The sequence below is a fragment of the Callospermophilus lateralis genome, unplaced genomic scaffold, assembly GCF_048772815.1.
Source record: "Callospermophilus lateralis isolate mCalLat2 unplaced genomic scaffold, mCalLat2.hap1 Scaffold_66, whole genome shotgun sequence".
Lineage (NCBI taxonomy): Eukaryota > Metazoa > Chordata > Mammalia > Rodentia > Sciuridae > Callospermophilus > Callospermophilus lateralis.
In genome coordinates, this window is record NW_027514882.1 from 2,555,302 (window position 1) to 2,582,735 (window position 27,434).

At 40.9% G+C, this 27,434-nt stretch overlaps 1 pseudogene; it reads right to left on the reverse strand.

Moving 5' to 3' along the window:
• Positions 1-2,374: 2,374 nt before the first annotated feature.
• On the reverse strand, positions 2,375-27,173 carry LOC143640836 (CD44 antigen-like; annotated as a pseudogene).
• Positions 27,174-27,434: the final 261 nt, after the last annotated feature.

Consider the following 27,434-nt stretch of genomic DNA (forward strand, 5'->3'; position numbering starts at 1 on the left):
GTTATGGGTTTCAATGCAAAACCTTTTGAGAGGTTCTGCTGGAAGAATACAAGCTGACAGGCTAGAACCTGCAAAATGTGGACTTGGAGGTGTTTTTTGCCTCATTTGATTTTTCACCCAGAGCTAATTTAAGGAAAGCCCTTAGGAGACATAAAAGATTGACAATTGCAGGGAAAATTATGCCTTAAGTTCTTGGGTTGCTTTGTGATATAGTTAAATGGTAGCCCCTTACTTTTGTAACAAGGGCCCAGTTTAATGACTTAGTCCAGGCCACCTGGCATGTCATTGGTAGGAATGACATGTGGTCAAATTATGCTTTCAGAGTCATAGCCATTATGTCAAATCATTTCTTACCCCACCTATTTGTTGGAAAATGTCTAGAATGGGCAGGAAATCATCTGTAGCTGTGAGACTTGACTCTCCAATGTGCCCCCAAAAGAATCTGGGGGGCAGGTGGAGCCTGGCAGGGCCCTCTTAAAGCTGATCCCAGAGTGGCTTGTTAAAGAGCCTGAGGGAGCCTGTCTTGGTGTGTGGCAGAGCCAAGAAATCCTTTAGAAAAAAGGGGAATTTTTAATACTAGTGGAAATAACAACCCAGAGAAACCTTATGTCGATTTGCTTTCAACTTGAAAAGGAAAATAAAAAAAGAAAACCAGGCATCTGAACATGCAAGTAGCCAAAAACATTCACAGAAGGAGGGAAAGGAGTTTTCATTTTTAAGATTGTAGCCAGAGCGGAGGGAGAAGGTCAGAGCGGGTAGGAAGAGCAACGGTCGGGAAGGAGTGGAAAGTTTGCATCTCTCCTTTAAATACATCCTTCCTGTCAACTCTTTGTACAAACCAGTCCTCATTTTTACGTAGGGAATTTTTTTCCCTCTTCTTCTCCTATTTTTGACTTGAAAAACATTGCCTGTGAAGCACAGCAGTTCAGGCAATGAGCGACTTTTCTGGAAGCCTAAAAAAGGAGAACCCTTACTTGAGAGCATCAACCTTATCATTTATGAGTAGCCCTTGGAAGTTCCAGGACCAATGGCACATACTGAATGATGAAGAAGTGCCCCAAAGGACTTGCCAAGTTTGAAAAACACAGGACAGAGGATAAAGCCATTATTCTCTTGTTTAGCCATAAACCTGCTTTTCTGGTGATAAGATTCCAGTCGTGGGAAACCCTATAACCTTTTGAGGGATTCCCCAGGAACTTAACTCATCCTAGTCAGAAAATGCATGGAGGGGCAGACAAACAAACATGCCATAAAATAGTGGAATAAGATCTATAGCACATATCCCCCCTCACCAACCTATGCCAATCAGTTGGCCACTGACCATACTTTTTCGTTTATAATCATGAGAGGTCAAAAGGCATTATGATATGTTTTTTTGGAAATCACCATTATGAAATGGGACCCCACAAATGGCAGATGATAAAATGGAATATGATTTCTTAAAGCCCTTCAAGGGTACAGAAAAGTGGCCATTAAAACCCAAAAGTGGTTGAAGCTCTTCTGCTCACAATTCTGACTACAGAATCCGAGACAAAGCTTCTGAACAGCCTCAGAAATCAAACAGTGCTGCCTTCCTTGATCTGTGAGGTTTGGCTGAGGGATCCTGAGTGGGAGTCCAGGGACTCTGTGATGAGTTTAAGGAGGACAATTCTCAGACTATCCCAATGAGCTCTAGAGACCCAGGTGTTGCTGGTTTTAGAGACAGAAGGATCACAGCACAAAGGGTTAAAATGGAAGAAGTACAGATATTTATTATGTATCAGCTGAAACCCTTTTATGCCTCTGACAAAGTAACCTAAAAAAAAATCATACTGATCAAAGAACAGCCAGGGTTTAATATTTCAAAAACACAGATAAATAGCTTACTACAGATAAATAGCTTCACCCTTTGGGTGTCTCCCAGAAGCATCTGAAAAATTTCCAGGGGGGTCTGTTTGTTAAAAGGGATGTATAACCAGTATACCCCAAACCCCTAACCTCACTTGAGAACAATGCCCAGGGACGGGCTGCCAGAGGGACAATATGGGCCCATTCAGATTTTCTCCCAGGGACCAATCCCTCTTAACCCCTGGGAATGTCCTTAGCTGGTGACTGTTAGCTGGGAGATAGGGTATGGAGAAGGTTGGGAATCAGACACATGTATTTGTGGTCTTTGTTAGAAGCCATCTTTAGCACACCCCTGCAGGGTTGAAGGCCTCTAGCGGGGAACTGGAACTGTCAGATTCTTGTGGATTATTAACTGAGTCCTAATGTCAGAAAGCAATGCTGTTTTTATAAATTTTGGCCCTGACTTTTAAAAACAAAACAAAACAAAACAAAAAAACACAAAAAACCACAAAAAAGTAGAAAATTTTATGCTAAAAAAAGTCCCCAATAAAACAATCAGTAGCACATTGCATCTGTGAAGTGTCCCAGCTCCCTGTAATGGTTATATTTCAAACTGTGGTTTCTTTTCAAGTTAATGGTGTAGATGTTACACCCCGATCTTCATGTCCACATTCTGCAGGTTCTGTGTCTCATCGGCTGTCATAAATTGGTCTGGGGTCTCCGATGACTCCTTGTTCACCAAATGCACCATTTTCTGAGACTTGCTGGCTTCCCCGTTGAGTCCACTTGGCTTTCTGTCATCCATGGTCCCATTGCCATTGTTGATCACCAGTTTTTTCTTCTGCCCAAACCTAATCATTTGTAAAAAACATCGAGAGAAAGGGTAAAATGAGCATGGGTTCCTGGCCTTTTGACTAAGATAAAGTGGAGACAGGGTCAAATGACTCAATCACCATCTTCATGACCATCATCACTGTTCAGTCATGACCATGACCATCATCACAGTTTATAATGACCTAAAAGCACTGAGCTTGATACCTTCTCTACTTTATCTTATCAATTCTTAACAACCAGCATTTCTCAAAGTGAGGTCCCTGGACCAACAGCAAAAGCATCATTTTGGAACTTGTTAGAAATGGAAATTCTCAGTGAATCAGAGAACTCTAGGATTGGGGCCCAGGACCTGAGGTATAACAGTCTGTGGGGGCTTCTGATGCACGGATGAGTTGGAGAATCCATGATCACCACTCTGGGAACCCAGTGCTATTATTATCATCCTGTCACAGAAAGAATTGGAGATCTGAATATTTAGTATTTTTCCCAAAATATTCAACAAGCGGTAAAAGAGTCAGGATTCAATCCCTGGTCGGTCTGACTCCCAAGCTCTAATTCTTCTCCCACCACACCATGCAATGGGACACTGCAGCAGTTCCTGAAGACTCAGGTGAACCGTCAACATGACGATTGTAAATCACTCTGATTTGTGTATTCAAGAAAGTCGCACCACTTCCTCTCCCCATCAACATTTCTTTGGCTTTGTCAGTGTTATTACTGCTTGCACAGAGAAGAATAAAACAACATTGTTCTAGAAATAGAGGCCATATTTTTGATTTTCCCTAACATTGGTTCACTCATGTATAACCCTGAGTAGAAGATAAATTATTCGCTGTTACTTTAAGGTTTCTTTATAACCTTACTTAAGACTCAAATGCAGAAGAAGGTTTTCTACAAATGAGCATGAGACTGTCCTGCTATTGTCATAGCGTTGCCTCACCCTCCCGGCCTGGTGCAGGGCTTCCTCTTTCCTGTAACATGATCACAGCTACACACAGAGCAGTTAGAAAACGGTGTTTAACGGAAGCAAAGTTGCACAGTTTCACAACTACTAGGAGGGCGGGGAAGAGGAGAGAAGGTCTAGCATTAGTTAAATACTTTCTGAACTCCAGACTCTTCGCAAATAATTATCCATGATCCTTATAATAGTCCCACAAAGCAGCAATCGTCCCCATTACACAGCAGTGGAAACTGGGGCCCAGAGAAGTTTAATAATTTTCTTGAGTTCACCTAAGGGATAAGACTGACAAAGTCAATATTCAGATCTAGACTTTTATGACCAAAAGCCCAGCCCTGCTTGGCTCTTATCAGTGCTGCCAACCATCTGGATATCTGGAAACAGTATGAAGTCGGAATTGTTCACTTTGCCGCTGGATATTTGAGTTATAGAGACAAAGCCTCTATTATTCATGATCACAGGCCATTCCCTGTAGGACTGCCAAGGCTATAAACTTTAATCTCTTGTTTGGGGAAATAGAAATTATACCTCCTCCACAGGAGGTGGATCTTATATCCTCTGGCATGAGGCTTGGTGAAGGGTGGAGGGAAAGATGCTTTAACTACGGAGCACATTTATGAGGACAGGGAATGTGAATAAAGCCCACAGAGTAGGGTGCATGGTCAAGAGCAGGGTTTGGGAGGCTGGGCTGTGAGACCTTGCACCTGTGTGACCTGGGGCTATTCAACCTCTCTGAGCTTCAGTTTTGGGTACTTGGGAAATGAGGCAATTGAGAGTTATCAGCCTCACATGAGAATGGAGAGACCTCGACATAGATCCTGGTACTCAATAAAAGAGTCTATTATGGATATTATTTATTGCTGTTATGAACAATGTGGGTTGAGGACACTAAGCACTTAGACGGGTATCCGGAATACAGGAAGCGATCAAGAAGTGGCTGGCTGTAATTGCTGGCATAATGAGAGCCATGTGAAATGGACTAGACTGATTTCCTCTGGCTGCCTCCTCCTACCATGTTTTGTGTACTATTAAAAGGGTTTAAAGGGCTACAACTAGACTTCCACTTGCATGATTCTAAATTCTCAGGTGTTCTTTGGAGGAAAGTTGCCTAATTAAAGTAATTTCTATTTGCCTGCTGGTGGATGGGTGAGCAGGGGAATGAAGTGGCAAAGTGCTTTGTAAGCATAAAAACCAAAAATCTGTCTCTGCACGCAGGGGAGGGGACGAACGTTATTAATCTAAATGAAGCTGATATTGGAAGTAAATAGCACTTGACCTTAGAACACAGGAATACTACACTTGACCTCTTGCTGGCTCCTCTCCTCTTTGGATTTATATAACTCCATTATCTGTCTGAGCTCTTGGAGGAGGGTAAGATGATTCTTGTTAATAACTCAGTCCAATATTGAGTGATCTAGGTGCCTAATAAATAGTTTCAAAAGATAAGGGCTAAATTTTCCATTTTCCTTAGTTATAGGAATGAAGGAAGAACAGCAGCTGAAGAGACCTTAGGGATCATCCAGCTCAACTCCTTTTTATGTAAACTGGACACTGAGTCTAGAGGTCACGGGTATTGTCTAGAGTCACATTGCCAGAGTCACAGCTTAGACCTTATGACTCCCAAGGCTGGGGATCCTTGCTGACTTGTGTTTTGCCTTTGTCTTCTCTCATGGAAATGTCCCGCTGTGACCGAGCACAGTGACCACCAGATGAAGGGCTCACCAGGAGGGGGCAGGGCAAGCTGGATGGGCTTTAAAATCCAGGTAACAAACTTTTAGGACATGGTGGAATTTATCTCAAAAGACTTCTTTGGCAACTAACTTAACTGATTCACGTCTCTTCTACCTGAAAATCTTTAAAAGATATTTAGGAATTTATTTCGCGTTGTTTAAGAACTGTACCATCTAACACAGTAGCCACCAGTCACAGGTGGCTATGTAAGTGTCAACTGAATTTAAATGAAAATGAGTAAAGTTTAAAATTATTATTTTATTTTTGGGAGGTACTGAGGATTGAACTCAGGGGCACTCGACAGGGTCTCACTGAGTTGCTTAGCACCTGGCTTTTGCTGAGGCTGGCTTTGAACTCACGATCCTCCTGCCTCAGTCGCCTGAGCCACTGGGATTAAAATTCACTACTTTGGTGGAACTAGCCATGTTTTAAGTGCTCATGAGCCACAGGTGGCTAGTGGCTATGGACAAACAGTACAGATGCAGCACGTGTCCATCACTCAGAAAGTGTTATTGAACAGCACTGTTGTAGACAGCAGGATCCCAGCAAGCTAGACAGTGGAAACAGACCGGGAAGACATTTCTAAATCACGGAGATTTATGGAGGGGACCTACCAAGAAGAGGGTGGGTAACTGCCTTCTGGGTTCACAGAAAATATGATTATTCCCATAAGAGCAGAGACCTGCGGAGGTCTTTTCTGCACAATCAGCCTAGAAATGTCCTTAAATCCCTCCTGTCTTGGAAAGTCTTCTCTGACAATGTCCTCGGTCTTTTTCCCCTCTTCAGACACATTGGAAAAATTCTTTAAGGGAAAGATGCCTGCAGGCTGCTTCTCTTGGACTTCATCCAGTATCTCCCACCCCAATTGACTCCTGAAATGGTGTGCTCTTAGTGGGGGTGAATCAAGTCCATTTCCCCTTGGGGAGCTGTCATTCATCGAGGCTGGTCTCCTAAAGAACATCAATGAAAGCAATTTTGGAAGATGGCGGGGGGTGGGGGAAATTGAAGAAGTCATGGAACACCCTACGTCAGTGTCTCACAGAGTATTTTGTCATGGTCAATCCTGCACGTCAACATCAGCCACTAGCATCTTTCCTCTTTCAACCATAATCCCTATACAATGGCTGGCACTGATGGTGTTCTCCACAAATAAGAAGTGACTCAAATCTGACAGGCTTATACAGCCACTAAAACTCAAGATTCTTCTATGGAAGGAACAGCACTCTTCATTTTTTCTCTTCCTTCTCACCAGTGCTGATGGTCACGGGAGCCACCCAAAAGATATTTGCTGAGCTGGTCACGGTGGCACACACCTGTAATCTCAGCAGCTCAGGATGCTGAGGCAGGAGGATCGAGAGTTCAAAGCCAGCCTCAGCAACTTAGCAAGGCCCTAAGCAACTCAGCGAAACTTTGTCTCTAAATAAAATATAAAAAAGGGCTGGGGATGTGTAGCTCAGTGAGAAAGTGCCCCTGGGTTCAATGCCCGGTACCAAAATAAAATTAAAAAAGATGTTTGCTGAATGAATAAGTCTGTTTTGAGGTCCTATTTTCAACCAAACTTTCTTTGATGAAAATAGCATTCTGCATCACTCTTCAGTGTTAACACCCAAAGCAGAAAGGCCCCAGCCTTCTAACAGGATTAGAAATGGGCTGTTGGCTTTAGGAATGCAGTAAACATTCGTGGCCTGTGCAGCCGTTAACCATCCTTTAGCTGAGTGACAAATCTGTTTTCAATTATCAAATCGGGACACAGTAATTTATGGCATCCACGCAGCTACTTTCCCAGTGAGATACTTGCTCTGCTGGGTTCTGTGTGTCCCTGTTTGCCTGTTGCTATGGTGACTGCTGGTCTTGGGGGGAGGGGACCCAGGACCATGAGGCCTTGTCCTCTCTGTTGCTGCTGACAAGACATGGAGCTAACCCTCCAAGATGTACAGACCCCAGCTGCTCTTGGGGACAGCTGAGCTGTTTCTCGGAGGGCTCCCCACGTCGACAGCATGCAGGCCAAGGTCTCCTTGGTGACATGTGCAAAACTTATGGACTGTATATGTGAGCATTAGGGGTACATTCTAGGGCCTGGGACAAAAGGACTATTTTCAAACAATGGGAAATTCATATTTAATTGAGCAACAGTGATCCAAGGGAAGACAAGGAAGCTGGGGGGGAAGTATAAAGATTTTTTTTTAATGGTTTCCCCAAGTCACATTATTTAGATTCATCTTTTTAAAAAATCCCTTTTTATTAATAGGAGCACATAGGTTTTTTAGACCCCTGGTTCTTGTTCTTTGTGTGACTATTTTTTTTTTTTATGCTCTCAAAGGTATAGCGAGCAACACAGCTATTGACTTTAATATAGTACTTTTTTTTTTCTTTTTGGTGCTGTGGATTGAACCCAGGGGCACCAAAATATACTACTTTTATTCTTGTAACTGCAGCTTCCAGAAAATAGAAAAAATTATTACAAACAACCAAAAAAAAAAAAAAAAACACAAGACACACAAAACCCTTCAGGCAATGGTTCTGGAAGGTTCCATGGGCCTCAGGCTAAAGATCCCTAAATCTTTCCATATTTTATGGATCCTCAAAGCACTTAATAAATGTTTATTTAACAAATCAATGAGTGAATCTATACTTCGTTGTGCATTCCCTATGAGCTATTTCATAACTTTTATGAGAGAGAGTCTTCATTGGGTTTAACTCTGCAAAAATTAAGAACCATGAGATTCAACCACCATTTAAAAGTGGGGGTCCAACTAATCACAAATGCCTCCTTTCTCTAAAGAATGGGACAGGAGGGTTTCTTAAACTGTGCCATGCCCACCAAGCCCTGGGATCTTGTTAAAGCCGAAACTGTAAAACAGGTGGGATTGAGATTCTGCATTTCTAACAAGCTCCCAGGAAGCCAAGGCTGCTGGTCACAGGAACTACACTCCAAGCAGCAAGGACATAAAGCCTCAGTTTAAATGATGCCTCCCCCAAGTCGCAGGCCCCAAGGAGCAGCCTCTTACCTTCTCTGACTGTTGACAGCAATGCACACTGCAAGAATCAAAGCCAGGGCCAAGAGGGAGGCAAAGATGATGAGCCACTCTGGTGTGAAGGAACCAAAGGACACGCGTGAGCTTTGGAAATGTACTTTGTAAAACCAAAAATGCAGTTTAAAAATCAACCTGTTTCAAGTAAGAACCACAGTCAGCACCGAGAGCCCTCCAACCAAAAGGTCCAGCCACCAGGCACGTCATTGTAAAATAAGAATTTTTTTGTACTGCTGTCCAACAGGCCTCCTGAATGAATCTTTAATCATCAGTCAGCATTTTCAAGTCCTACCATGAGAAATCTCTTTCCAAAAAACACCTAGGGTGACTTGTTGAGACTTGTAGATGCCTTTGGTGCAGTATTATTAAATAGGTTAAAGGAAATTCATGCTTCTTTTGAAAGAAACATTCTAAACAAAAAGAAGATCACATTCTAGTGAGTGTGGCAAAGGACCCTGCTAAGGAGGTAGAAAGTGGGTGAATCTGTGTACACGTAATGAAGGTCATTTGGCTCCATTTGCAAGAGTTTTCAAAATATTCATGCTTTCAATCCCATAGTTATACTTCCTGGAACTTATAGAATCTCAAAATTAGCTGTAAAGATGCACTTTACTGTGCTGTTTCTAATATTAAAAGTTGGGAACAACCCAATATCCAATGGTAGGGGATTGGTTAAATAAATTAGGATATATCCATTGTATATATCCAAAAAGAAAATAGTAAACTATGTGAAAAAGCTGTGGTCAACCACCAGGAATGGTTGACCAGACTGCACATACCATACAGTTCTATTTTTGTACATAAATTACATTGAAAGACAACAGGAAGAATACAGATGAAAATAGTAACGATGGAGCTTCTGAATGGTGAGATATTTTCATCCATTTGATTAGTTATATTTTTGAAAACCTCTTTGATACTATGTATGACTGTGCCCTATTGAAATACTATACACTTGTTTTAAGATCAGGCTTTGATAGGATTAAGATAGGACTTGGAAAGTGGAAGTTTTATATTTTTGCAATGAACCAGGGTTTGAGAAAGAAGAAAGATGTAAAGTCATTCATTGTCCACTTTCTTGAGAAGTCTTGGTTTCCTCCTATTTCCTGCTGGGTACCACCTTTGGCTCATCTTAAGTAGTGGGGAGGCTGACGGGAGTTTACTATTTCTCCAGCCTACCCTGCACCTTGGCCCTGGTCTCCAGTCCTGAGATGTTCCACATTCACTCTCACTTGAGCTGGGAAGATGCCTACTGCCAAATCACAGTTCCTGCATTTCTCTTCTCCTTCCCTTTCCTCCCTGGCAGCCCATCCCCTCTCTCCAGAGGCTCTGCCTTCAAGTGTGCTCAGACAAGCTGAGGCAGAGGAGCCAGGCATACACCACATTCTTCTCTTTCCCCATGGGTGGCTCAGTTTGGAGCCCTCCAAGTAGGGGAGAATTAAAAGGGTAATTTACTATGCTGGGAGAGCCCTTCCCTTCTGTAATCGCCCTTTACCAATGGTCAGTTCTGATCCTGAACCAAATAAAGAACTGGCTTCAGATGTCTCAAATCTTGACATTCTTAAAAGTCAGTGTTCACCCATTCACCCCCCTCACTACTTGCACATGGAGTATTTTCTGAAAAGTTTTTTTTTTTTTTTTTTGTACTGGATCAGTGGATTGACCCTCATGAAAAAAGTAATGAAGGGAAAAGATATTTTTTCTCCACCCAACACAGATGGTCCTTATGTCTCCTCCTTATTTGCAATGCAAAAAAAAATCCAGCCCAAGAAATAAAGGGGACAGTGGGTGGTAATAGGAAGGTCCTAGGAGAGCTCAGGTAATCACTCATTTGTGAAGAAAACTTTAGTAAATAACATAGCACTTCTCTGAGACAGGCCAGGGGATCTGAATGTGAGCTCAGCCCACCTAGGTGACCCAGGGGACCAAGGAAACAAGAGTGTTCCATCCTTTTCTTCCAAGAAGCATGGTACTCTCATTCATTCTTAAACTTTCAAAGAGAAGACATCAGGTTCAGGGGACCTTAATTTAGGAGAATGGGCATTTGATTGGGTTTCTTCTTCTTCCTGGAACATTCTGAGAAACTTTCTTTGATTTTTTTTTTTTGCTTCACAGTTTTAAACTCACCTGGAATGTGGGGTTTCATTATAGGCCCAGAAGTCGTGGTTGCCCCACCTTCTTGACTCCCACTTGAATGTCCTACGGGGAAAAGCAACAAGATCTCTTAGCTCAAGTTTGGAATGCACAACCAGGAGTTCTTTCCAGAGCAACACGTGGGGCCAAGTTCCAAGGTCTGCATCACTAAGAAACTATTTATAGATTGAAGCCACAGACATTTATGGTGTTATATAAAAAACATTGCAAGACAATCCACCCCCCTCAAGAGTTCCATGCAATTAAGGGGAAGGCTCAGAAACATTATTTTGTGTCAAGGAACATGAAAATTCTTAGAAGCTGTGTGGTGCAGTGGTTAAGGCTTTGGGCTCTAGCTGGGCAGCCTTGGATTCCAGTCCTACATCTGCCTCTTGCTAACAATGTGGGCTGGGTCAAATTACCCTCCTTAAGTCTTGGTTTTCTCACTTATGAAATGGGCATGATAATAATAGAATCTACTTAATCATCATTTCACAGAGACTTAAAGAACTATGCAGTCATGGTAGTTGTGTGTAATTATTAATCTCTATGTTTAATTTAGGACCTTGCTCCTCCAAGTTTGGCCCCTAGGCTGGCAGCATAGCCATCACTTGGGAGCTCACCAGGAATGCAGAATGTCAGGCCTTCCTACAAACCTACCGAAGCAGAGTCTTCATTTTAACAAGATCTCTAGGGGATGCAATGGTCACTTCTGGTCCTGAGCCAAATAAAGAATTGGCTTCAGATGTCTCAAATCTTGACACTCTTAAAAGTCAGGTGTCCACCCCTCTCACTGCTTACACATGTAATGTCCAAACTGAATCTAAAGATCACCTGTAATATCATCACAGAAGCCAAAACAAACACCAAATAATAAGGATTTGGGAGCAATGACCTTTTCTGTCAATGAAAAATCACCCTAGTAGATTCCTTACCCATGTATTGGTGGAACATACCTTTGTTGGAAAAAATGAACATTTTCTACTACTAAATATTGTAATAATAAGGAAATGATCCCAAAGTCCCAAATGGGAGAGAAGCATTTGCAAGACATACAATCCACAAGTCAAAACAATAGGTGGCTTATCAAAATGAGAACGGTATCATATTAAAATTAAAACAACAACAACAACCAAACCCCTGTAAGACACCTTGCTAAGAGACTTACCTAAATTAAAGCTTCATGAATTTTGTGTGTTTGTTTTTGCCTTTTGATGCTTCCTATACTACCTGAGAGCAAAACTTGAAATGTCCTACTACAATGAGCTTTTTCCTCCAGCAAATGGGAACCTGCCATAATCTACCGAAGGCCACTGGGGAGAGAAAACTCAGATGTTTAGCCAGTCAGCAGATTTAGACAGCAGGGGACTGCTGTCTTAGCTTTTCTTAGAGAGTCAGACTTTGGAATCTGCAGAACAGACCCTGAAATCTTGATTACAATGATTATTTGGGGTAGGAAGACTCCTGTTTATATAATTCGATGTTTTTGTTAAAACTCATAATAGAGCAAATTCTTACCAGATGTCTTACTGTTTCAACATACTCCAGCCCATTTTTGACAATGGCCTTTTACTCCACAAACCTCAAAAGTGTCCAAAGCACTTACCCTAAGTGCCTGCCAGGGTCCTTGGTCATTGGCAGGTCTTCACCTGCACAAGTCGTGGGATAGTGGCCATCTAAGTTGGAGATCTTTGGCCTTGGAAACCACCTAAGGTACAGTCACTCTCTCTGGTCATTTTTTTTTTCTGCCTCACAGCAGCCTTTGATATTTTAAAGGGAGACCATTAATAGATGATAATCTCTTTATTTTGATTTTCCAAAAAGTGCTCCCAGCAAGGAAAGATCTGGGTGTGTACACAACAACATGAAACCTCCTGTTTGAACAATAGACACCTGCACAGGATCCAAACAAAAAGACCAGCTCCCGCCCACCATATTCTCACTTTAGGCAAAAGCTGAAGAGGATGGACAAGAGACAGCAGGCTCTCCTGAGCTAGAGAGGTCCACAAATCCATCAAGGTTGGGACTGGCAGGGAGAGCAAGTTCTGCAAAGAGGGGCACCGGGCACCCTTGTTGGGAGGTGAGACCCAACCTGAGACATGGGCAGAGAGCCTTCATTTGGCTTCAGCTGTGAGAAAGGCAGTGGAGGAGAGAGATTCTCAAACTTTGACTTCTACACAAACCACCTGGAGGGTGTTAAAATGCAAATGCTAATCCAATCGATTCAGAGTAGCTGGAGTCTTGTGGTTTCAAAGAGCAGGACTTTTAATAATAACTCCCTACTGTTTCCAAAATACTTGCACATTCCTGACACCTTGTGCTCCTCATAAAACTCTAGGGGGTAACCGAGGCTGGTTGGTCTGCTCTGCTCTTTACTAATAAGGATCTGAGGCTGGGAAAGGTCAAGGGCCCTACCCAAGAAACCTTCAACTTCTGTCTCTACTTCAGAAGTATTTCAAATGAGCCCTACATTCCCATGCTCTTCCATAAAGGGTTATCATCAAAGCCACCATGTAACTATCCATTTTCAGATTGGCTTTAAATCTGTAGGCAATCCTTGCCCCAACTTGGGCATGAAGGGGAGGATGATAATTTACATGGATTAACTGGTTTGTGTGAGGTCACCTGGATTTGCAGTGCTAACGGGGAACCACAGTAGGCAGCAATGGCAGAGCCTCTCACTAGCCCCAGCATGAGAGATCAGCTGCCCCATGTCAAAATTTTGCTGCCGGAAGTACTGTTTTCAGGGATGAGATCTGAGAGCAAACAGGAATCTATTTAATAATGTGTGCCTGGCAGTAACTATGGTTGTAATGGATTGCTTTCTCTAGATTGTGCTTATGAGAGGCAGTGCATCTCTGGGTTTTACACCTGACTCTGTCACTCAATGGACATGCCAATTTGGCCAGGTTACTTACTTACCTTCGTTTCCTCATCTGGAACATGGGAATAAAAAATGGTCCTTATATACGACAGGGTTTGCAGTCTAATTAAATGAATCAATATTAGATGAACTTTGAATTTGATAATTACTGATAATTATTGCCCTATAGAAATAGAAGAAATAGCAGTCGCATATGGTATAACCTCTGAAGTGTTTTGAACAACGCTGCTAACACTCAGTAAACTCTTAAATGCTAGCCATTGTATCATGTGACTTTAAATCAATGCCCTGTGACAAATTATCGAAAATTTATTAGTTAGGAAACTGAATCTCCAAACCTTTGTGTATCTTTCTTGGTTAATGTGTAGAGGAACTGGGATCAGGATATTCCTCTTTCAGACTCACACTCTTAGTCATTCTGGCAGATGGCAAATGTTAACAAGCAGCCCTGCTTGAATTCTTGCTGATCCTTTCAGATGGAAGACTTGCCTCCAGAGCAGTAGTTCTCAAAGTGTGGTCCCTGTCCCAGAAGCATCAGCATTACCAGGGAATTTATTAGAAGTACAAATACTTGGGCTGCACCCCAGACCTACTGAATCAGAAACTTTCAGGGTGGGGCCCGAGCAATGTGACTTCATTCACCCTCCCCGCGATTGTAATGCATGCTAAAAATGTGTGAACAACTTCTCTGGAGACACTGACTCACACTTCATTGGTAATCTTCAGGTTCAACGATTATAACAGTAAACGACTACAGCAGTTTCAAACTCACCAGCCGATCCAGATCCATGTGTGGTATGGGACCTCCCACCTGCGTCTTGGTCTCCTGTCATGGGCAATGATGGAAGGTCAGTATGGAGTACTTGCATTTTCATACAACCCGTCACTTTTTGGCTTTTTTTTTTTCATTTTATTTATTTATTTATTTATTTTTTTGTTCAAAACATTACATAGTTCTTTATATATCATATTTCACACTTTGATTCAAGTGGGATATGAGCTCCCATCTAAATCTGTAGGCGATCCTTGCCCCAACATTGCAAATCCCAGAATTAAGGGAGCTGATGTAGCATAGGTCCTCATGGATGACCCTAGGAGATGTGCTTTTGGTAGAAATCCAAGAACGGTGGCAAAGAACTCTTCCACAAAAATACGATGCCCTCACAGATCTGAGGTTGGAACTGGACATTGTGTATTTTAAATAAAGACAGTAAAAATTGGATTATGAGACTTCTGATCACTGTGTACTCTGGCTCAGGGCATGGAACACTTAAAGAGATTTCTTGAAGGCAGGAAATGAGTTAAAATTAAAAAATCTTGTGATGGAATGATTTAAAGATTCAAAAAGAAAATTCAACCACCTATTTAGGGGAAAGGGGGTAAAAAAAAGTGAAAAAAGAAATTGTGAGATGATAACATGTGAACAATGTGTATCCAGGTATTAGAATTATTTCTTAATGATTTTCCAAAAATCAAGTCTATATTTTCAATACCAATAGTTGATATAATCCCATCTTCTCAAACATCCATTACTATGAAGCTTAATCTTAGACCAACTCAAGAATTGCTAAAATCTGTATCTACAGGTCGAATCCCGGATTTAGCCTATGGGAATTCACTGTCTTCTCCACCCCACAACAACACCACATTTCAAAAAAAAAAAAAAAAAACTAATCATACTAGAATCTTGTTTTTTAAAAAATCACAACAATGGTTTCATAAAGTGGCTGTAGTCATCCATTGAGAAGGTACCTGGAAAGAAAACAGTAACCTGATAATCTTCATTTCCCTGATGAGGAAAGGTGATCACCCTCATAATTATATTAGAGAGATTGCTTTGCTCCTTGTTTGATGGTTAGAAAAACAGACGGCAGCACTTGCTGAAATGCCCCATTGTAATCCCAGATACCAAAAGCACCACCACTATCACCAAAACCATCACCAGCACTGCCACCACGGTTCTGAATGTGTTAGTTCCTAGCCATAAACATAGAGACTGAGAAAAATGTATGGGCAGAAATACACTTGGATGAGTGTTTGAATGAAAACCAAGGATGGAAATCAGACTATTCACTAATCATTTACTCCACGGGGAACCATGAAAAATCTGTTGTATGGTTACACTTGTACACTCCACAGAAGGGATTAGTACCTGGGAATACAGATTGTATAGAAGGCCTTTTATCACCATGGTTTTGTAAACCTTATAGGATACTGTAACTATTAAAATTGCTGTTTAAAATTTAAATCCATTAGGTTGCACAACAGGCCTTATTTTGCCAAGAGAAACTAAGCAGTACTCTTTTTTTTTTGTACTAGGGATTATACTCAGGGGCACTCAACCACTGAGCCACATCCCCAGCCCTATTTTGTATTTTATTTAGAGACAGGGTCTCACTGAGTTGCTTAGCACCTCGCTTTTGCCAAGGCTGACTTTGAATTCATGATCCTCCTGTCTTGGCCTCCAGAGCTGCTGAGATTACAGGGGTACTCCCAGCTGGCAGTACTCATAACATTCACGTCTCCAGAAGAAATCCAACAATGGTTCTTGGAGTTTTTAGCAAGGAAGAATAGAACCGTGCTAAATGGAAAAAAAAAAAAAAACAAGAAATGTGAGGGGGCTCTGTCCTGCCAGTATTGCTGAGGTCAGTATTTTTTAAACTATTTTCTTTGAAATCCTGGCGTGGGCAGCCGAAAAGACAGGCCAAACAAGTGACCTTCTAGAATTTCTTTTCCTACATCAGGCATAGCATCACACAGCCACCTGTTTTATGTATTAGGTTTCATATTTTTTTTCTTCTTTTGGGAGGAAGGGTTGTGGAGGGAGGGTCTCTGTTATTAAAAAAAAAGTATATTTAAATTCACTAATTTTTAATATGTTAATGAGCCATAAGAAGTACTCAAATGGCTGATACTAGGAAGAGGGAATTTGTTTTTACTTTCCTAGCTAGAGTGAATGTTTTCTAGTTCCCCCCTTTTTACTGTGAATTTCTTAATGCACAGTGAGAAACAGACAAAAGAATAATTAGAAAACTGCTTATTTGAGAAGAAGAGTCTCATTCCAAGTGCATATCAGACTTAATTGAATAAGTCATTTCTATGCCATTACAATAAAAGAAGTAGTTTCTATTCATTAATAGTAGATTGGATCATGAAGCTTTTAGTGCATCATAACTACAGGACATTAGCCACCAGCCCATCAACAAAGGTAAAATTGATCAATCCATCACCAATAAAAGATAATAAAGGAAATTACTCACACATTTGGGCAAACTATACTAAACAGGCAGCATATATTAGTTGAATCAAATGAAATTGCCAATATTCAATTATTTCCACAAAACCATTAATTTCATATGGTTCAACTTGATAGATCACCAGATGAAGAAGAAGACAAAGAAAGAAATCTCACCATAACAACCAAGTCACACACACACACACACACACACACACACACACACACACACACAATGGAAAGTGCACTGGCAAATGGAAGCATTATTTTTATCCTAAATAAACCTGAGTTTACTGACGGTAGAGTTGATGTCCAGGATGAAAGTTACAAAGTTGCCTAATCACAGCCTACGCAGAAAATAGCCCTTTAATAGGAAAAAAGTGCATGTGATTTCTCTCTGTAAAGAAAGCAAACCAGATAACAAGTGGCCAAATTACCTGGTAAAGAGCCATCAACATTAGAGGTGAAATCTCCAACAGGAACTTCAGTAACTCCAAAGACCCCAGGCTGAGCAGGGGTCACTGGGATGCGGGTCCTGTTTTCCCTTGTGTCTGGGTAGTGGGAGGTTTTACCTTCCAATTAGGTAGTTGAGTCTTCAGGAGGATGTCCACCTCTTCTTCCACCTCTGCCATCATTCCTATCTGTATGGAGGTGGAATCGATGAAAACCCCACATGGGTAAGATCACCACCCTCCACGTGCTTCTTTTCAGAGCATGCGATTGCTACAAAAGCCTTCCTCTTGTTATCCAAGAACAAAAGCAAAAGACAGGGAAGTTGGTCACACTCTTGAACAAAACTGATATTTCTCAATAGATGCCACCTGGACGGCACTCAACAGAAGTGATTCTAATACCCAGAAGAAGCATTTGTTGAAACATCTGCCTGAGGTGTTAAGGTAAGGCTTAGGCCGAGACAGCTGTGGCCTTGAAGTCAGCTCAGGTACTAGACAATTTTGCGCTCTTTCTCAGTGGAATCCACCTTCAAAGATCTAGAAGGAACACCGCATTTAAAAGCAAAGTGTGAAAGATAAAATTATGCTGCCTGCAAGTGAAATAGAAAACGCAAGGTTTCAAAGACCTAAGGCTGCTAACTTAACTCTTCCTTCCCTTTCCAGGAGGGCACTGCTTCTTGGTCACCAGCACCACAGAGTTGCGTTCCAGAGGTCAAATGGCAAAATAATGTTGTTAATGTAAAGAACATAAAGTGATAGAATCAGACTTTTACAGCAATCACAAATAGTAAGGAAGCAATACATTGTTTTTAAACCAAGTCACCAACTCTAGAGCTTGAGAAGTATGGCCTTAGAGATTAAGCAACACAGTTTACATTTAATGTACAATGGCTTCTAAGAGGTCTACAGAGCAGAAAATGCAGAGACCACCACCAGATGCACCTTTTGATCAAAAGAAGCAGTGTAGCAACAGCCAGCTGAGGTCCCTCCACCAAAGACATTGAAAAAAGCACCCTTAAAATAGTGATTTTTATCAATAGCTGAAGCCAGCTGAGCTTTATAATCCTTACTGCTAGATGTGATAGTAGAAACGGTTGTTTGCTCTATATCTTCTTCCAGTTCTCCATGTGACGTAGAGAAGCTCTGGGAATGACTGTGCTCTGTTTCAATGAGGGATGAAGCCAGTGTTATTTTGAACCGTAATACAAGCCCTCTGAGATCTGCTAACAGGAATGATCTATGCACAGGTGCATGGGGAGGACGAGATGTGCCACACCGCATGGAGAAATATGCAGAAGAATTCCATTTTGTCTCTACCTTCTTCCCCTTTGTCTCTGGGTACAGTCCATCAAGGTCAAGTGCCAAGGTGAAGCCTAAACCAGAACTCCCCACCCACCATGGATCAGCCCAGTTCCCACTACAGCATGGCACCCAGACCCTCAAGAAAACCAGAGAACACGGAGACATGGAAAAGGAATATTTAAATTTTAGTGTTCCTATCAGTAGTCAAAAGCATCTAATTGAGGGTCAACAAACATGACTGTAGGAAAAAAAATAACACTGTGTAGGATACCTGTAACCACAGAAGAGAAAAGATCCCATTTAGGATGACCTGCTTGAGTAACTCAAATCAAATTTATACAAGGAAATACATAACTCCCTTCTAAAAACCATTAAGTGAAATATACCATTTCATTCTATTATTGGTTTTTTGATCTCGTCTGTGGACAGGGATTCTCATCACTGCACCAAGGAAATGGTTCCCTGGGCAAACACAGGACCCTCAGTGTTCTGAGGTTGAACCATTGCCCATAACTGAAATCACTTTGAGTGTTTTGAATTCATTCATTTGCATTCTTCTAGGAAAGGTACTGACCTTTGAGTTGCAGGTGCAAGCACTCCATAAAACACACCCATCAGTCGAGACCACCACCAAATAAACATTACCAAGAGACAGACATCCACCAAATCCCAAACCCAACATCAGGACAAAAGCCAGAAGAAACATAAAATGGAAATACAACCTCTTCATTGGCAGAAGCCAGTTCATAGGCTTATTTACCAGCTCCTTTGATGCTTCACACTGTGCTATTTATATGGCCAACAATCAAACACATGCTTGCTGATCTTTTGCTGGGCCTCAAGGGCTCATATAAAAGACTCTCCCCATTATGAGTAGCAAGCAGTAAAATGAGACCCTCTCAATTCTGGATTTCCTTCATATTCTGCCAAGAAATTATGAATGACTTCAGCCTGATCTCTAAGATTTGCCTGTACATATGGTGAAAAATAAGGCTACTTGAAGTTTAATGCTGCTTCCTACCGAATGCTTAGTGATAAAAAAAAGGGGGGACATTGGCAAATGTTCCTTTCTTTTGTCCAGGTCCTCGGGGGACCCTGCCACCTTTGTCAATTGTCCACAATGTGCCTTGCCCTCCTCTGTGGATTAAAGTGATTTCCCACCTCTCTCTGACGATCTGGCTCCCCAAAATGTCTTTTCACAACCATGAAAGCAATCTGTCTGCCTCTACTGAAGCAAGGCTGGGAGTTCAAGGAGGTGGTCAGTTAAAACAAAGAGAAACCTCTGTCCTTTCTGAGGTCTTGGGTGTCCCTAATATGAGTACTTAGAATGCATTTGGACATCCATTTTTATCTTCTTCCTTCCTTTCTGATCTTTCCTTTCTCCTTTGTTCTTTCTTCCTCCCTTTCTCTCCTTACTTCTTATTTTCCCTCTTTCTTCCTCTTTTCCTTCCTTCCTTTATTTCCCCCCCCTTCAGAAAGTCATTGAATCTGGAAGGCACCAAGAATGAAGGTAACGCCAGGTTTCAACAACCCACAAGAAATATAGACAATGAAGATAGCATAACACCCCGGGGTGAGCAGAGCCACGTAGCAAAAAAAAAAAAAAAAAAAAAACAAAAAATGCACAATTCCACCACCAAACACTGCATCTTGACCAGCATGGGAAAGAGCCGAAGCAGGAAGAGAGGTCAACAAACAAGGCTGAGTGTCATCATCCTTACGAGTTGTCACTGAAATAGGTCCTGTCCCGTTGACGTCTTCCACCAAATCTGTGTTTGGATCGGCAGGAGGCTGAAGCATTGTACTATGACTGGAGTCCACATCTGAAGGAATTAAATCAGTGTTATTGCTTTATTTCCTAAACCACCGCTTAAGGGTCATTTATGTTCTGTAGCCAAGTTCGTTTTATATTTGAAACCGGTCGGAGGAAAGAAAGCACATAACTGATTTCAGAGCTCCAGAGTGGAGACAATTGTTGTTTCTCAGAATGTCACAAGAAGTAACCAGCTTTCACTGGAGGGTGGAGTGGTCTCAAAAATCGTGATTTTGATTTGTTTTTGCTGAGTCTAGAAAGATGCTACATGAGCACAGGATGGGACTCCCGAGCCTTGCAGAGGCAGAAACATAACCCATATTAGTCCCATTCCGTGCCCATGGCCTTTCTTAGACATGCAGAATCACCTCCCACCTAGTAGGCAAAATGACTTTTTAACACCCTTCTTCCCTCATTGAGTCCTTTTTTGTTTCACATAGTGAACATGTAAATAAAACTGAAACAAAACAAAACAAAACAAAACAATCATTATATAATACTACCTAGGCAGAGGCCACAGGAAGTAGCAGGGACAAGAAACAAGAAGCAGTGTATGTCACTGAGTCCCTCCCCAAGAAGCACAAATATGAGGTATCTTTGAAGTTTACTCTCTATAGTGATGAGTGGTGCAGAGACTTAGCACTAAAGTGTTTGAGATCCTATTTTTAATAGATTTCACAGGTCTATTCTGCTGAAAAAACAAATCCTGAGTGAAACAGAGGCCAAAGGTTGAGTCAATCCACCCACACTATTGCCTCTGGGGAAATGTAATCTGTTCCAAATAGCTCCAGAGGAGAGTGCTGAAATACTGGGCTCCCATATCTGCAGGGAAGTCTTCACAATCTAAAAGAAAAGATCATCAAGATCTTTGCAGGATAGAAATGTATGGCAGACTCTACTCTCTCAGATTTCAAAGAAGAGGAAAGGCCAACTAACTCAAATTAAAATTCCTAGTAGATATTCTGCCAGAAAAAAGCCACTCTTGTTCATTTTCATTTTATTCATAGACTCCTTCAAGAGGTAGTATCCTACTCCTCAGTTGAAGCCAGCTGTATTGTCCTTACCTGCTCACCATGTAATGGGATCCCTTTCTCTGCCTCAGTTTGAAGACCCTTTAGTTTGATTCTGAGGATCTCTTACTTCCTTTGTTTTCTATTGGATGTCATCAGAGCCCCCAGGAGCCATGTTGCACTAAAATGTGTGCAGAGGCTGCATGAGGCACTAAAGGAATTCAACGCAATGGCCCCAACCCGCCATTCAACTCTTCTTCCCTATGACAAGGGATCCACCAATCTGACATAGTTATTTCTTGGTTTTTCTTCCTTTGTGGTCTTCCTTATGTGAATCTCCTTTTGTTAAAAGAAAATATTTTACTTCCTTTCTCTAACTACCCAAGTTTTTTTTTTCCCATTTCCCCCAAAACAGATCCTATCCATCTTTCTCTAATGCTCTCTGGAGGGTGTGGGATGCTCTGAATTTATTGAGCAATTACTGTTGGCAATAGTGATTTCACATCTCTTTCTGCTTCACATTGTTAGGTCTATTTTGATGCTAAATGCTTTCTTTTGCCAGCTAATTTTGTTTCTTAAAGAGCATGGGCTATGGATTATTCAACTTATTTACTATTGATAAAAGAGGAGCACTACATACTATCAATTCTTGAAGTTTCTCCCAAGCAAACTGTCACCTGTTATAATGAAGAGAAATTCCTTTATACAAGTTGATAGGATCAATTCACAATATTCTAATCTTGCAGAACGGTAACTACTGTCTTTTTCTCTCTCTTTTTGAATTGCTCATAGGTAAATAAGAAAGAAGGGTATCTAAGAAGTCAGGAATTCCATCTCATTTAAAAGTTGTTCACCCATTAAATTCATGAACTTTCACCAAAAGCCAAGAAGAGTCTAAATTTCAAATCACAAAATACCATATTATCTCTAAATGTGACAAGAATAATCAAGTTTTCTGAGCCTTTTAGTTACTTTTTTGGTATAACTACTCATCAACTCTTTAACCTCTCTGATTTTTCTGCCAAAGACAAGTTATTTCTTAGACTGCAATGGAAATAGTCACTGACTCCATAACCTTGTTCTTTTGAAAACCTTGGGTTAGAAGTAAATAGAAGAGGGCTGGGATTGTGGCTCAGCGGTAGAGCGCTTGCCTAACCCGTGCGGGGCCCTGGGTTCGATCCTCAGCACCACTATTTTAAATAAATAAATAAAAGTATTGTATCCAACTACTACTAAAACTTAAAAAAAGTAAATGGAAGAGCAATCTTGGGACTAACCCCTCCACATGGGAAAAGACTTCCATTTTCACAATATATAAGTAATAATCCTTTAATGCTCTTGCAAAATTATTTATTCTAATATCAGGACTTCATATTCGAATGAATGTGTCTATTTCTCCTACCAAGAAAACTGAGTTCTGAAGAAATTTCAAGTTCCCAGGGAAAGTAGATTGGCCTAAAACCCAGGACACATTGCTAAGAGAAATAACTGCATGATTTTAAAAACATAATATATTCATTAATGATGGTGGAATGTGACGATCATTATTATCCAAAGTACAGGTTTGAAGACATGAATTGGTGTGAATATACTATGTATACAACCAGTGATATGAAAAATTGTGCTCTATTTATGTAACAAGAATTGTAATGCACTCTGCTGTTATATATATATATATATATATATATATATATATATATATATATATATATATATATATTCAAATGTTCAGAGATCTATTACCCGTGGTTCTTTCTGTCTGATGACCTCGTCCCATTGGATGTGAGATTGGGTCAAAGTAATCAGTCCAGAAATCGTCCTCTTGACGCTGTGTTGTCATTCTTTGATCTGGATGGCCATTGTGGGCTGAAGCTTCTATGACCATGCAGTTCAAGCAATTATCAAAGTGTTAATTGACATTTGTCCAGGGACACACTGATATTTTTCAAAAGATTCTCTAGACCAAACATTACAACTCTCTTTCTAGTACACAGGGCAAAGAGATTTCATATACAGAATGTTTTAGCAGGTTTAGGTTCATTCATGCTCATTTTCTTGGCAACTGGCATGTGAACTAGAAGACACAAAGTATTAACAATTTCTGCAGTGGAAGTGGATACAGAATGAGTTATAGGCATCAAGGGAAGATGAAGAAACAGCTCTTGATCTGTGCTGTGTCAATCCCCTTAAGGGGAGAGTACAAGCACCCAAGTGCATGATGTCACGCAGAGAAAACCACATTCCAGTGAAATACACAAAAGATTGTTAGTGATATAGAGAAGGAATCAGATAGATAACAGATTGCCATGGGCTAAGCATGAAAGTCAATACCATTCATCACCAAAGCATGAATGGAATCTATTAGAAACAACCTTTTAATAATGGGACTCATGGCACAAATGACATATAAAAAATGTGCCGTATGCCTCTGCCTCATTCTTCACCTATGGAGAAGGACAGATTTAAAAAAAGCTCACAACAGCATCTCCCCAGCAACAACCTAACCACATAGCCAGTCACTGAATCCCTTGCTCTACTAGGAATTCATTCAAAAGTTGCCATGCACTGGAAAGATATTTTGCATTATATTCTATATTGCAAATGGAAACATGGGACTATTTCCCACTGGTAGCAAGTAAGAATGTGAAATTCACATTCTTTACAAAGCAGGGTGTATTTCAATACTTCAGTCACACAGACCAAAGAGTCATGCACAAGAGCTTGCAGAACTAAGTGATTTGGCATCACTTCGAGAGAATGATATGACTTGAGTCCAATTTCTACAGTCCCACGATTCAAGAATTAGAGGAGGTGACTTGGTTATAAATATGAGGAAAGCAATTGTACACTCAAGGAGAAATCACCAAACAGATATGCACAAAAGCCCAGATGATGTCAGCTAGGTGTCATTTTTCTCATAATATCGGGTTCTGCTTCTTTCTACTCTAGAGTTCTAACAACATTCTTTCTCAGAAGCCTAGTATTTCGCACGGCCATATTATAAAGATGGGCCCACATTAGAGAGTAGATTTTTTTTACAAAAGGAAGCATTTTATAAGCTTAGTGTCTCTCTTATAATCTCACTAGGGGATGCCCAAAGCTAGATCTGAAAGTGACATTCTCGAGGAAATATTCCCTGTGTTTCCTTTGTGTGCTTGTAGCTATTCCTGTTCAGGTGATTTTTAGGAGCCTTTAGGGTTTGCCTTTGTGTTCACCACAACATGACTTTTTCAGAAACCTAACAGGATCTTTTCTTCATTATTCTTTTGTCCCATGTCCTCAGTGCTCAGTATTTAATTCAAAAGGAAGTTCCCACTCAAGGTTGCTTATTAAACCATCCATTACCAGTTGTCCCTGCTGTTGAATGAGATTCTTCTCTTGATGTTTGGTGATATCCCCCGTGCCATCCATTCCCAAACCACTGTTCTCTCTGGGTGGCTGTTTCTTCTGTTGTACTACTAGAAGTTTCCCAGGCTGTGAGAAGAATGTCAATTGTGAGCCGTTGTGGTCCCATTTCCTCATCAATAGCTCTTATACTTTAAGGGCACAGACTCATGAGGAGAGACAGTAGAAAAGGAAGACAACGAGGAGATACACCACTAATATTCAGAAAGGAATATTAGAAATGAAATGGCCCCATCCTTTAATTCTTCAGCTGAAAAAACTAGGAACCAAAGAAATTTTAATTGGTTCAAAATCATGTGGCTGGATTGGTGCAAAGTTAAGACCAGGCCATAGCCTGTGAATTTCCAGTACTATTCTTATCTTACTGTGGTGAGTGGCCTCACATATCCTGCCTAAGAGAACTGTTCAAAGAATAAACTCTTTGCTGACTTTGGAGGAAGAGTATAACAACTTGTGACATAAGAATAGTCGGACAAATCACATGGGTCACGTTCCCTATAGCACACTCAACAAAAATGTACCAGCAATGGCTTTACCCATTGTGAAAGCTGTTACAATGTCTAGGGTGTTACAACACTGACCTATAACATGGTTACAACCCTATGGCAATGACCCCAAACCACTACCTTCTGACATTAGGCTCATTAAATCCAGGTCTCTTAGGATGTGCTCTGCTTCAGTACAAAATGTTTAGAATAATTTCTAAGATACACTATTAGAGCCCAAAGGGGACTATAGACTTCCTCTCTCTTCCTTTTCCTATTAGAACTCTTCTTTGTTAACCCAGCTCACAATCATTACGTTTATATCAAATATATTAGGCTAAGAAATCACATGTGGGCCTGCCTGTTGGACATGTTCAGTACAATGTGCAGGACTTATTGAACAGTGTCCTAAATTTTTCTTTGGTTGTCTGGGATCCCTCAGATGAGTGATTCCCAAAAGCTCCTTTAGCTTCTAAGTCACTGTTTAGTACCTGTCCCCTACAGGGGTATTCAAGGTTGTGAGAGTGATAGTTGAACCACAGTTTCAAAAATGCTACAAACTGTTATCTAAAAAAAAAAGCTTACTTTATTCCAAATAAGGTAGGCATCTCTCAGAGCTACAAATCTGAAAGAAGAGAACATACTTTTTTACTTTTTCTCTTTTTGTTTTCATCCTATTTTGATAGTCAAGCGGTGAGCCTGGAGATTATTTTAGAAAACCTGAGGTGTTTGTGCATAAGGAGAATGACAGTGAGAGTATCAAAGCATCCCTCAAGTTCCCCTGGGTTTGGAAACAGAAAAAGAGCAGTTGTAGAATTCAAATGCAGACCATGTATATTATTGACTTTTCTCCAAGAGTTCAAGGGATGCCATTTTATAACAGAGAAAGAGAACATGAAACAGAAAGTGGGTTTATCATACATCCTCACAGAAAGAAGAATTCCAAAGATCCTTCTGTTTGTCAAACTTTCCTTCCAGATCCTCCACTAAGCACTCAAAGAACGCCCTCTTCACCATACATTTCCATAAACCCACACAAATCACCCATATGGGACCTCTGGGAATCTTTAACACAGAATTCTATCTCAGATATAGAATTTATCTCAGATAAACGTTTTGGCCTTTCGTGCAACCTGACAAGTTAGCATTTTTCTTCCAGTTTCTAAAAATTGTGTGCAGATTTGGCCCCTTTTCAGCCTCTGCAGAGATTAGGACTGTTCAGAGACACAGAGTGTGGCCAGTGTCTAAAAATTGTCTTCCCTAGCCCCCGGAATGTCTTTACTCACTCCCGTAACCAAGAGCTGCCGACCGCCATCCTTACTTGTGCTTGTTGAATGTGGGGCCTCCTCTTCATCCTGATGCTCATGGTGAATGAGAGGAGGCTGTGGTTCCTGGGTCCAGTTTTCTCCATGAACACTGGGGCCATTTCTGTCTACATCTGTTATGGTGAGGTTATACATGCTGTGATTTTTTTTTTAATCAATCAACTTTTATTGGTTTTCTTCTTCCATTTATGTACATGCTATCTAAAGGTGTTATGTCTGAACACTACTTCGGAGCAACCACTCTCAAAAATTTGAATGATTTCACTAATATGTCCCAAGAAAAAAATGAATGGGCATGAAATTTCTTCATGATTACTTGATATTCCACTATAAACCATTCAAATGTATTCATTTTATAATAAGGCCCCCCCAAAATACTTTGTGCCCAGATGATATGACTGATATCTGACTCCTAAATGGAATTGAGCATCCTTATGAAAGTTCACTGAGAATTTATGATGCAACATTAACTAAATTTTCCACTGTGTCCTAAGGGTTGACAATTGCAGCATCATAGACTTTGAAGGAAAAATATCTTTCGTTAATTACATATAACCCATTACCAGTTATTCTTGTGGTTGTCTCAAGTGGTGCTTCTGGGTTTGAATGGCTTGGCCTCCATTGGTTCCAGTCCTGGTTCTGTTCTGTGTGGTCAGAAACCCGTGGAGTGGTTGAAACTGTGATAATGATGATTGAAGCAATTAGGAAAATGTTATTTCTTGAGCCTTCACAAATTGTACTGCACATTTACTCCTTCTGTAGTCTATACAATGAGGAATCTATACCAGGTTGTATAGATGGTTGCATGGAAACAGAGAGAAAGTGGAGAGAGCCTTCAGCTTGATCCACCATATTGTGAAGCATCTCAATGTCCTTTGCATTCTGTCATAGAATTCGTTGGGGTTCAGAACATGAGATTTTCTTGGAGAAAGCAGCCAAAGAAACTGTGGTAGCATGAAGAACAGCTTGAAATACATCAGCCCTCCACCGAGGATCACCAGAGATGAC